The 12,160-nt window shown below is 40.2% G+C and overlaps 1 long non-coding RNA gene across 1 annotated transcript; it reads right to left on the bottom strand.

Moving 5' to 3' along the window:
- Positions 1 to 8,826: 8,826 nt before the first annotated feature.
- On the bottom strand, positions 8,827 to 11,457 carry LOC140872658 (uncharacterized). Its single transcript, XR_012147876.1, has 3 exons — positions 11,318 to 11,457; positions 11,083 to 11,164; positions 8,827 to 10,447 (listed from the first exon to the last, which is right to left on the bottom strand). It is a non-coding gene; the product is annotated as an uncharacterized lncRNA (long non-coding RNA).
- Between the last annotated feature and the right edge of the window lie 703 nt (positions 11,458 to 12,160).

Below are 12,160 nucleotides of genomic sequence, written 5' to 3'. Positions count from 1 at the left end.
GCGATTAAATAATAAAAATACTAAAAATCATAAAAATCACTAATTATGGGTTAAATGCTTAAAAATAAATTAAATCATGCATAAATAATTCACCTAATTATTTAACCCATAAATCATAAATTTAAATAATTAAATATCCTAATTATGCAGGCGGATTTATGTAATTAAAAATACCGGGTGTTACAATTCTCCCCCCCTTAAATTGAATTTCGTCCTCGAAATTAAAGTACTTACCCGAACAACTCCGGGTAGCGAGTCCTCATATCCTCCTCGGTCTCCCAAGTAGCTTCCTCCTCCGAGTGATTCAGCCACTGGACTCTGACCATCAGTATGACCCGCGTCCTAAGCCTCCGCTCCTCTCTAGCCAAAATCCGCACTGGTCTCTCCTCGTAAACAAGATCTGGTGGCAACTGTAAGGGCTCAAAATCCAACACATGCGACGGATTGGAGACATATCTCCGAAGCATGGATACATGGAAAACGTTGTGCACTGCCGCTAGCCCTGGAGGTAGAGCTAAACGATAGGCCAACGTGCCAACTCGCTCCAAGATCTCGAATGGCCCTATATATCTCGGATTAAGCTTGCCTCTCCGTCCAAAACGCGTTACTCCCTTCATAGGTGACACCTTCAAGAATACGTGATCACCTACCGCGAACTCCAAATCGCGTCGTCTGGCATCCGCATAACTCTTCTGCCGACTCTGCGCAGTCCTCATCCTGTCTCGAATCTGCGTCACGATGTCAGCTGTCTGCTGCACAATCTCCGGACCCAACAAAATCCGCTCACCAACCTCATCCCAATGCACCGGAGATCTGCATCTCCTCCCATAAAGTGCTGCATATGGAGCCATACCTATAGACGACTGAAAGCTGTTGTTATAGGTAAACTCCACCAATGGCAGTCTAGTCTCCCAAGAGCCCGAAAATCAATGACACAAGCTCTCAGAAGATCCTCGAGAACCTGGATCACTCTCTCAGACTGACCATCTGTCTGGGGATGAAATGCTGTACTGAACAGAAGCCTAGTCCCCATAGCCGTGTGCAGACTCTTCCAAAACGCAGATGTGAATCTCGGATCTCTGTCTGACACAATAGACACTGGTATGCCATGCAGTCTAACAATCTCTCTAATGTAAAGCTCTGCATACTGTGTCAAAGTATAGTTAGTCCTCACCGGCAAGAAATGAGCTGACTTGGTGAGTCTATCCACAATCACCCAAATCGCTGTACACCCTCTGGCACTCCTCGGTAAGCCAACCACAAAGTCCATCGTAATATTCTCCCATTTCCATTCCGGAATAGGGAGAGGTCTAAGAAGTCCTGCTGGACGCTGATGCTCTGCTTTGACTTGCTGACAAGTCAAGCACTCTGACACCACTCTCCCGATGTCACTCTTCATCCCGGGCCACCAATACAATAGCTGCAAGTCTTTGTACATCTTCGTACTTCCGGGGTGAATGGAGTACGGAGATGCGTGAGCCTCTGTCAAAATCTCAGCTCGCAACTGATCGACGTTCGGTACCCACATCCTACCACGGTACTGAACGATGCCATCCTCCACTGTATACAAGAGATTACCTCTAGCCTCATCTCTCTGTCTCCATCGCTGTAACTCCTCATCAGTGGACTGTCCCTCTCTAATCCGATCTCTCAAAACCGGCTGCACCGTCAACACTGACAAGCTCGGTGCATGGCCGCTCGGATAGCACTCCAAACCAAATCTCTGAATCTCGGTCTGTAGTGGTAACTGCACAGTCAAACATGATACCACTGACGACTTCCGACTCAAAGCATCTGCCACTACATTAGCCTTACCCGGATGGTAGCTAATGTCACAATCATAGTCCTTCACCAACTCCAACCATCTGCGCTGTCTCATGTTCAACTCCTTCTGGGTGAAGAAGTACTTGAGGCTCTTGTGATCGGTGAAAATCTTGCACTTCTCGCCGTAAAGATAGTGCCTCCAGATTTTCAAAGCGAAAACCACTGCTGCCAACTCCAAGTCATGCGTCGGGTAGTTCTGCTCATGAATCTTCAACTGTCTCGACGCATACGCAATAACCTTACCACACTGCATAAGCACTGCGCCTAAACCAAGTTTAGACGCGTCGGTGTAAACCACTAACTCCTCATGTGGTACTGTCATCGCTAACACTGGTGCTGTAGTGAGTGCTTCCTTCAGCTGATCGAAGCTCCTCTGACAGTCTGAACTCCAGATAAACTTCGCATTCTTCTTGGTCAAGGAAGTCAAGGGTACTGCAATAGAGGAAAAACCCTTGATGAACTTCCTATAATACCCCGCCAAACCCAAGAAACTGCGAATCTCTGAAGCATTCTTCGGAATACCCCAATTCTGCACTGCCTCCACCTTAGACTGATCGACTGCAACTCCATCTCTTGAAATAATGTGGCCAAGAAATGCCACCTGCTCAAGCCAAAACTCGCACTTGCTGAACTTGGCATACAACCGATGCTCCCTCAAAGTCTGCAATGCGGTCTGAAGGTGCTGTCTATGCTCCTCGATGCTCCTAGAATAGATCAAAATATCATCAATAAAGACTATGATGAACTGATCCAGATATGGCTGAAAGACTCGGTTCATGAGATCCATGAAAACCGCTGGAGCATTGGTCAAACCAAATGGCATCACTAAGAACTCGTAATGCCCATATCGTGTCCGGAAAGCAGTCTTGGACACATCTGCATCCCTAACACGCAACTGATGGTAACCAGATCGCAGATCGATCTTGGAGAACACTGAAGCTCCCTGCAACTGGTCAAACAAGTCCTCTATCCTCGGCAGTGGATACTTGTTCTTCACTGTGACTCTGTTAAGCTCTCGGTAATCGATGCACAGTCTCATACTGCCATCCTTCTTCTTCACAAACAACACCGGAGCTCCCCAAGGAGAAAAGCTAGGTCGAACAAAGCCTTTCTCTAACAACTCCTGAATCTGCTCCTTCAACTCTTTCATCTCGGTAGGAGCAAGCCTGTACGGTGCCTTAGAGATAGGCACGGTGTCTGGCACTAAGTCAATACTGAACTCCACCTCTCTCACTGGTGGAATTCCTGCAACATCCTCCGGAAAGACATCCGGAAAGTCACGAACCACCTCTAACTCTGATAATGATCTGCTAGATGGCTCCGAAGTCGTGACGATACTCGCTAGAAACCCCTGACAACCCCGTCTCAACAACTTCCTCGCCTGAATATAGGATATCACCTGAGGAATATCACTGCTCTGAGATGCATGAAAAGTGAACGGGTCGCCCCCTGTAGGTCTCACTGACACTGATCTCCGACGAAAATCAATCGAAGCTCCATTGACTGTCAACCAGTCCATACCCAAAATAAGATCAAAACCACTCAACGGCAAGACTACTACATCTGCTCGAATGGAGTGTCCCTGCAGCTCTAACTCCAGTCCTCGAATAACCTTCGAGGTAGACATAATCTGCCCTGACGGCATAGTAACATCATACCCACTGTCACTACTCTCAGGTGTGATGCCTACTCGCCTGATAAACTCCAGGGAGATAAACGAATGCGTAGCCCCTGAATCTAGCAACGCAAACGTGGAGTTGCCTCCAACTAGAATTCTCCCTGCACGCAGAAAATTCCCAACAGTTTCATACCACTTCTAATTTTTTCCAAACGAGTCACTACAAGTTCTTAATTCTAATCACAAGTAAAACATGCTTCCTATTCTAACATGCAGTTAAATGACCCAAATAACAAGAACTTCAAATTAAATACTAAATCTTTAACCAAAGGAGAATTATTAAAATACTAGGGATAGGATGTACCGGTGATCAAGGAGGTGTCTGGATCGACCTCCTCAGCCTGCATCACGAACACCCTACCAGCGGTGTTCTTCTTCCTGGGGCAGTTAGCAATCTGATGCCCCGGCTCTCTGCAGTGGAAGCAAACTCCTGCTCCCAATAGGCAAGGTCCCGAATGCATCTTCTGGCACTTCGGGCAAGTGGGATGAGCTATGGCATTAGGGGCCCCGCCCCTCTGCTGCTGCTGCGGCCTCTGCTGCTGTGGCCTCTGCTGATTCGGGCCCTTAGCCGGCCCTGTATACTGCTTCTTCGCAGGTGGCTGCGAAGATGGTCGCTGATACCCTGTCTGCACAAACTGCCTCTTACCCTGCTGCTCTCTCTGGATCGCTCTCCGACCCTCCTCAGAACGCAAAGCCCTGCTGACTGCAGACTCATATGTAAACACGTCTGCCATGCGCACGTCATGCCTGATCTCAGCCTTCAGGCCCTCAACAAACTGTCGCAGCTTCTCCTGCGGACTATCAGCAATCATGGGCACAAAACGACAGCCCCTCTCAAACTGGCTTATGTACTCCACCACAGATCTGTCCCCCTGACGGAGACTCATGAACTCTCGGATCATGCGACTGCGCACATCCTCAGTGAAATATTTGGCGTAGAAGATACGCCTGAACTCAGCCCATGTCAGAGTAGGTAGATGGACTCCTCGTACTGCACCCTCCCACCATGAGGCTGCATCGCCTCGCATCATGTATGTAGCACAGCTCACCCTGTCGGCGTCTGTGATCCCCATATAGTCAAAGATGGACTCCAAAGATCGAATCCATCCCTCAGCCACCAACGGATCGGTGGTCCCCAGAAACTCCTTAGGCCCCTTCTTCTGGAACCTCTCGGCGACGTCCTCCTCGTGGGATAGTCTGGGACGGGCTGCCTGCTGCTCCAGCAAGGCAGTAATACCTGCCATCATCGTGGCACTGGCCTGCTCCAGTGCTGTCATGGGGTGCTGCTGAGGTGGCGGTGGAGGTGGAGGTGGATGTGGAGGTCTCCCACGTCGATTCACCTGTCTGGGAGGCATTCTGCACCACCACATATTTATTTACGTAAATCGCCATGCATAACTAAGTGTTTTGAAATTTATACTAACTTAAATTCTAGAAATTAAATCATGCTACAAACATTTAAAACTTACAGACCGGTAGCGTGGAGTTCTGAGCTCGCATAGCAGTGAGGACCCCTCCGAGGACCGTGCTTTGATACCAACTGAAACGACCCTAACTCTATAATAAATAAATATGCGGAAATTTTTTTTTTTTATTTACTTACTAAATAAAATATGTACATATATGCCCATACATATATGCACAGAATAAAAATATTTAAAATGAATAAACAATTAAATACTTAAATAAAAATGCATTCTTAAAGATATAATAAATATCTGAGTCAAACATTAATTAAAAATATACTGCATAAGTAAATAAAAGTTTGCATGCACTGAAAAAATTAAATAAATATTCTAGACCCTCAATCACTGAAAATAATAAAAGTGTATCATGCTGACAAGAACAATCACATGCATAGCGACTCAGAATATTTCACGGTCACGGGGCCACTGCATGCATGCTCATACGTCCTCGCCTCCGGTGGGTACAATGTCATCCTCAGCGTACTCACCTGCACCATACCAGTGTAGTGAGCCTAGAGGCCCAACATGCTAACATAACAAGGGTTTAAAATAATTTAAACCAATTTAATACTAATACATACATATACATGAATGAGAATGCTTAAAAATTACATAACATAACTTACTTAAATAAACATAATACATAACATAATACATAACAATATTGAGCAATTTATTTTCTAACATAGCATGGTTGTATCCGTAGTGTAACCTTAAATCATACATTAAATACTGATCAGCGTGGAAACCTACGTACGTGGCCGGTGACGAATCACCTCTTAAATTGGCAGTAAACTGCCCTTCAATCATATGGGGACGAATCCCCCTTAAATTGTCACACTACTTCAACTTTCAACATAAAATATTTTTATTGCTCAACTTAAACATTAAATCATGCATAAAATATTATTTCATGAATGCATGTACTTGAATAAATGTGTGTCCATCATATATATTTAATTTAATTTCTTATTAACATATAAATATTAAAATAACTCAAATGCATAAAAATAATTAAATATATAATCAGGACACATGCAAATTTTCTCATGGATGGTCCTGGACTGCTGGCCCTAACACTCAAGCCCATTAACTTAAAACTGGCCCATTAACATACTTAAGCCCATTATTTCAAACTTTAAGCCCAAATAATTATTCTAAGCCCAATTAAATTAATAAAGCCCATTAAAATTACACTAAGCCCAATAACACTTAAACTGGCCCATTGGGCCCAAAAACCCAAAGACTGGCCCATTAACTTTTATGGGCCCAAAATCCCATAAAATAAATGGACTAACTTAATTAAAAATTTTAAAAGTCCAAATAAAATTATTTGGGAGTCCAAATAATTTTATTTCAATTTATTTGACTCAAAAACACATAAATTGTAAAATACTTTAAAAATAAAATACTCGAGCCCAATTAAAATAACCCGGACCCGGACCCACTTAACTTAACCCATATTATTTTAGACCCGACCCGGACCCAAGACCCGACCCGGACCCATCAGGAAACCCTAGACCCGAACCCTTAGTCACCCTACCCACTCTCGGCCGCCGACTCGCGTGTGCAGCAGGCCTTCCCGGCCTGCTGCAGCCCAGCTCCGGCCGCCGTGGCCGGAGCCCCGCCGGCAGGACCTCCCCAGGGTCCTGCCGGTTCGAACCACCCCCTGGTTTGAACCCCATGCGGCCTAGACTAGGAGCCCGAAGGCCCTTCCCGTCAAGCCCTAGCCTGCGCAACTCCTGCACCCTTCTCGGAAAAACCTTTCGGCCTTGGTTTCTAGCCCTCAACCCAACCATGGCCGACTCACCTAGACCTCCTAGGGACCCCGTAGGACCTAGCCAACAGCCCCTTTCATGCCATGGAGGAAAGAAACGTGAGCATGAACTATACTTGTCCAAAAACGAAAGCATGAGAGGAAGAAATCGAAAACTTGCTGTCAAAAAGTTTATATTCTGATGTTACCCACTCACACTCATACATGCACTGATATAGATTTGAAAAGTAGAAAGAAACATGCCTTAACACCGTAGATAATGATTGAATACGCGTAGGAAGGACTCCGGGACGACGGGGCGACGATATCTTGCTTGGAACCTTGAAAATCGACCTCCTAAGGTGCTAAAGAGCTGAAGACCGATTGGAGAAGAAGGTGGGATGAAGGTGACGGCTGATGGGGAAGAAACAATCGGCTAGTTTGGTTTTTAGGGTGGATTAGGGTAAATTTTTGTATTAATTAAGATATAGGTTAAATAATAAAATAAAAAGGTTTTTAAGATAATTAAAATACAAGTTAACTCTTAAATAAACCTTTAGAAATCTGATAATATAAAATAAACTCGAAATAATAATTTAGGGGAATTTTAAAAATACTAAAAAGTCAATATTTTGACTAATTTTGGATAAAAAATGACTCCTAAAATTAAATAAAATTAAATACTTAAAATTTTTGAGATAATAAAACTCAAAATATTATTTTAAGGCTCCAAAAAGGCTCATAAAATAATTTGGGTGGAAAGTTGTCATCTCGTCCGTCCTCGGTCCCGTCTACGCGATTAAATAATAAAAATACTAAAAATCATAAAAATCACTAATTATGGGTTAAATGCTTAAAAATAAATTAAATCATGCATAAATAATTCACCTAATTATTTAACCCATAAATCATAAATTTAAATAATTAAATATCCTAATTATGCAGGCGGATTTATGTAATTAAAAATACCGGGTGTTACAATTTTTCAGCCTTGAAGATGATGAAAAACCATCGTTCTTCAGGGGCATTACGAAGCTGCAAGGTTAGTGTTGTGGGTGCTGTGGTTTTGTTTATATTCTACTCTACCTTTTTTGTATAATGCACATATAAGTATGGATCTAAATGTGGTTTCACAGTGGAGAGTATTCATGACATATTATGCATAGCTATGTTAGACCCACAAGTCTTCCTTATCCGGTATTTGGCCCTGTAGTTTGGGCATTTTGTGTTGTTGAAGATCTCTATGTAATCTTTTATGAAGTACAATTACTACGTATAATATGTTGTTCTATCACACTCTTTTCTATACAACCATTAGAAATTAGATTATTAATTTCCTAACTTACTACTATTTGGATTTTTATCAATTACAGTTACACATGAAAGCTTTTAATACATATGATAATTTTAAATCATATTATTCACATCAAATGTGTATTCACGATTCCAATTTCCATCTAATTCCCTCATGGTTACAGTGACCACTTTAAGACTACTTTAGTGACAACAAAACTTTGGAAAAGTAATTATTAATTGCTAAGACTAATTAAATACTGATAACGAAACTAAGGAGAAAGTAAAAAAAATTTGTGTACAAAGAAACACCCCAGAAACAATCAATGACCCAATACAAAATCCTCAAGGTCATCGAGTGCCAAATATTTGTTTCTTCTATGTTAGAGCCCAATCTCACTCAAAATCCTGGGTTTTAGTTGTTCAAAAAATAAAAACTATGGAATACTGCAATATGATATTTCAATGCTTAAAAAAAGTCTTCTCATAACAATGCAAAAGAAAAATGAGAATTATTAAAGTTTTTGCTGTTGTTAGACAACCCAGCGCTGGATTGCTGTGGAATCACCAGGGTTCACAAACACAGCAGCATGTACTGCCTCAAGTAATCACATGCAATAAAGGCAAAACTCCATGGAATTCTAGCATCACAGAACGATCATATCTTGAAGAATCCAATCAATTCCAGAAGACCAAATTCATCCCACAAGAAATCACAGCACCCAAACGCATGTTTATTCGAATTGCAGCAAACTCAAAAATCCACATTAAAAAACCATCTCACGCAACAAACATTGTGGATGGACAACATGTTCAATGTAAATGTGACAAGGAGGAAAAAGATACATAAACGATATCACTTATACGGTGTAGGAGAACCCTCTTACATAGGCTTTACAAATACTGGACATAGATTGAACAAAACATTAACATAAGTCTAACTTAAACATCCAACCCACCGTATTACATCAACATAAGCAAAACCCAACAACACGGGAAGATTGTGAGATGCATCCAAAAAAGTGATGTCCCCTACACAATTACATACCATATCTTCAAACTTTAGCCACTTTTTTCACTGGTGAACATCTAGATTGTGAGCTTTCAATCACACCTTCGTTCAAAGCCGATTTCTTAGTTCCACTGCCAACGGTTGTACTGTCTCCCATATTCATGTAGACATCAACTTCACAACAATGCTTGCTTAGAACTTCCTTTTCTTTTCTCAAGTTAGCCACATACTCTGCTGCAGTTAGAGCCAAAGAACCTTCTACAGAAGCTTTTAACTGTGACGTCGAAAGTGCTAACATTTCTTACATTTAGGAGGTGATTCCAGAACCTCAACTTCATCATCTGAAGTTAAGTATACATACTCCAGATTTCTTTTGGATTCATTTGGAAGCATGTAACACCAAGCAGAGTTGACAATATCAGCAGAGGATTGTTCCTCCAACTCACTCATGTCAGCAGCTTCAAGGAATGAGGAAGTTTGATTTCTAAAAATGACACAAGTGGTTTTATATGCACTTTGCTAAACAACATTCATGCAGAAGTCCTTATATAGAATGTTTTGAGGTACAAGGAGTAAATGAAGCATTTACAGACACTTAAAACTTCCACAAATACCACATTAATTTATAGACTACAGTCTCTCTTACATAAGAATGACTGGTGTGAAGCATAAATAGTGACGAAAAAATCAACTCTGATTCTAATAATCATTATATCACATTAAAAATTAATAAGAAATGCAAACATATATTAGTAACTTACTTCATGTTTCGAAATACATATATAACCATAAAAAACAACCATGACACATCTAACAATCACACCAGTTAACATATAAGCAAGTGTCATGGTCTAAAACACTCTTATTTTAGGACATTACAATCAAACTTACGCAGAACTAATGCAGCACCCTAGTGTAACACATGTCATTGTCATAAACTTCTATCATCACTTGGATAAGAATATAATAAGAAAGATTAGTAGAAGGATGCCACAAAGAATCGAGGAAAACAACAACATATTTCCTCTACGGTAAACGTTGGAGTTGGACGGACGGGTTTGGGTATGTTCGAGTGCAAGAGTGACCTGGGCTCAGATGTGGATGTGGACGACTCAGCATTGAATGATGAACTTCATGTCGTGGTTCATTGGTTACTCCTTTTTTCTGTTAACACACTTGGTAGTCGGTCCACCTACTGATGCACTTCCAGTTACTGTTTCCTGAAAATTGGATACATCTTGGAGTCGATGGTATTAATTGTGTCATTGAAATTTCTTTGGATGGTTGAGAGAGCCTGTACATATGTAGTAATATTTGCCAGGTTTTGTAGAAAACTGTCCAGCTTGTCGTAAAACCATTAAACCATTCCCACACTCACATTATGGTGGATTTAGCGAATCCATATTACCTGATATTACCTGTAATAGAAAATGTAGGTTAATTTGATGCGGTAAAAATTAGTTGAGGAAAGAATACAATCCACATTATAACTAAAATTTAGGACATTGTGTTTCTACATTTTTCTAGAGTGCGTATTGCAAGAATATCAACTAAATTTATTTACATTACTACTCAGCCATCAGAACAATAGTATTTTACACAATCAAACTTGTATTTTTGTTGAAAATAAACTATATAACAAATCAATCAATAACGAATAGGAAGAGCTTCAAGAAAACTTATGTACTAATTAATAAGCATCGCTTGATACAATTTACTTTATTTTTAATTACCAGATGAAGGTTCTTTATAAAAAAAAATAAATAAAACATCAAATCACAAACATAGTATGCGAAGATTAATGCAAGCTATTGAAATTATGAATACATATTGAAACCAAACACAATCTCTACAACAAATGTTTTAAATGTGTATGGCTATTGAAAATGGTGCATCGGAATTTGATTTACGAATTTTTCGAAGTTTTAAATCGTGTACATTTACGAAAATTGGAAAGGAAGTTCAAAAATCGCTTTGATGATTAAAATATGAAACATCGTGTAACGAAATAAGGAAAATATTGTGCTAAAAAAATAAAATCCAAACAAATTACATGCAGATATTCCAATCTACTGATAAGAACTTGGAATTCAGATTTTTCTTCCCGTTGAATCCGATGCTAATATGTTGGAAACCTGGAAATGAGGCAAAAATTTTAAATATTGACAAAGGGGTGACAAATAAAAACAACACGAACACTCGTAAATCACAAGGATCCAACAATATACATTAATACTGGGAAACCTAATTTATTTCACAGATCAAAAAAATAAAGGGTAGGTACTCACCGAACGTTGATGTATACTCACTGGAGGAAAAATCCCTTCTACCCTCTAACGAGAGAGCATGGTTGTTGATGGCGTTAGAGGGGAATAAGTGTCTGGAGTTTTAGTTGGTGTTAAGCATTTAATGTGATTGTCGTTCCCAATTTTTGTCCCGATATGCAAGGTAGAGGAGAAGAAGTGTGGACCTAAGTTTGAGTTGGTGGTGGACATTCAATGTGATTTTCATTTAGTAATTTTAATAATTTTTCATGGGTATTTTGGATAATTTACATTAATTTATTACTAAAAAATGCATACAATCACACAAAATCAAATACAGTATAATTTATCACATCATACTACACATCCACATATTTTATTTTTTAATAACTAAGATAATATATCTTTCTTTCATCCCATCACACGAACCAAGCGGACCCTTGGTGAATTCCTTATGGTCATCATGATTTGATGATATTTTTTTTTATAGTCGCTATGACTTGATAGATCTTTTTATAATCGCTATGTCTTCTTGAATTTTTTACAATCGCTATGAATTCTTGGATGTTTCTTTATAGTACTCGCTATGACTTCTTGGATGTTTCTTTATAGTACGCGTTATGAATTTTTGAATTTTTTATAGTCGCTATGACTTTTTGGATGTTTCTTTATAGTTGTTATGACTTCTTAGAAATTTTTTTATAGTCGCTATGACTTTTTTGGAATTGTTTATAGTCGCTATGACTTTTTGTTGCGCTCTATGAGAAATAACTTAGTAACATGGAGTACTTAGGAGTGGATCAAGTTCCCAAGATTTTGTCTCATAGGATAGTCCTGAACCCACTCTATTAGGTGGTGAGGTATCCC

The sequence above is a fragment of the Henckelia pumila genome, unplaced genomic scaffold (genome assembly GCF_033568475.1).
Source record: "Henckelia pumila isolate YLH828 unplaced genomic scaffold, ASM3356847v2 CTG_466, whole genome shotgun sequence".
NCBI classification, from domain to species: domain Eukaryota; kingdom Viridiplantae; phylum Streptophyta; class Magnoliopsida; order Lamiales; family Gesneriaceae; genus Henckelia; species Henckelia pumila.
This window is presented reverse-complemented; position numbering and strand designations above follow the sequence as displayed.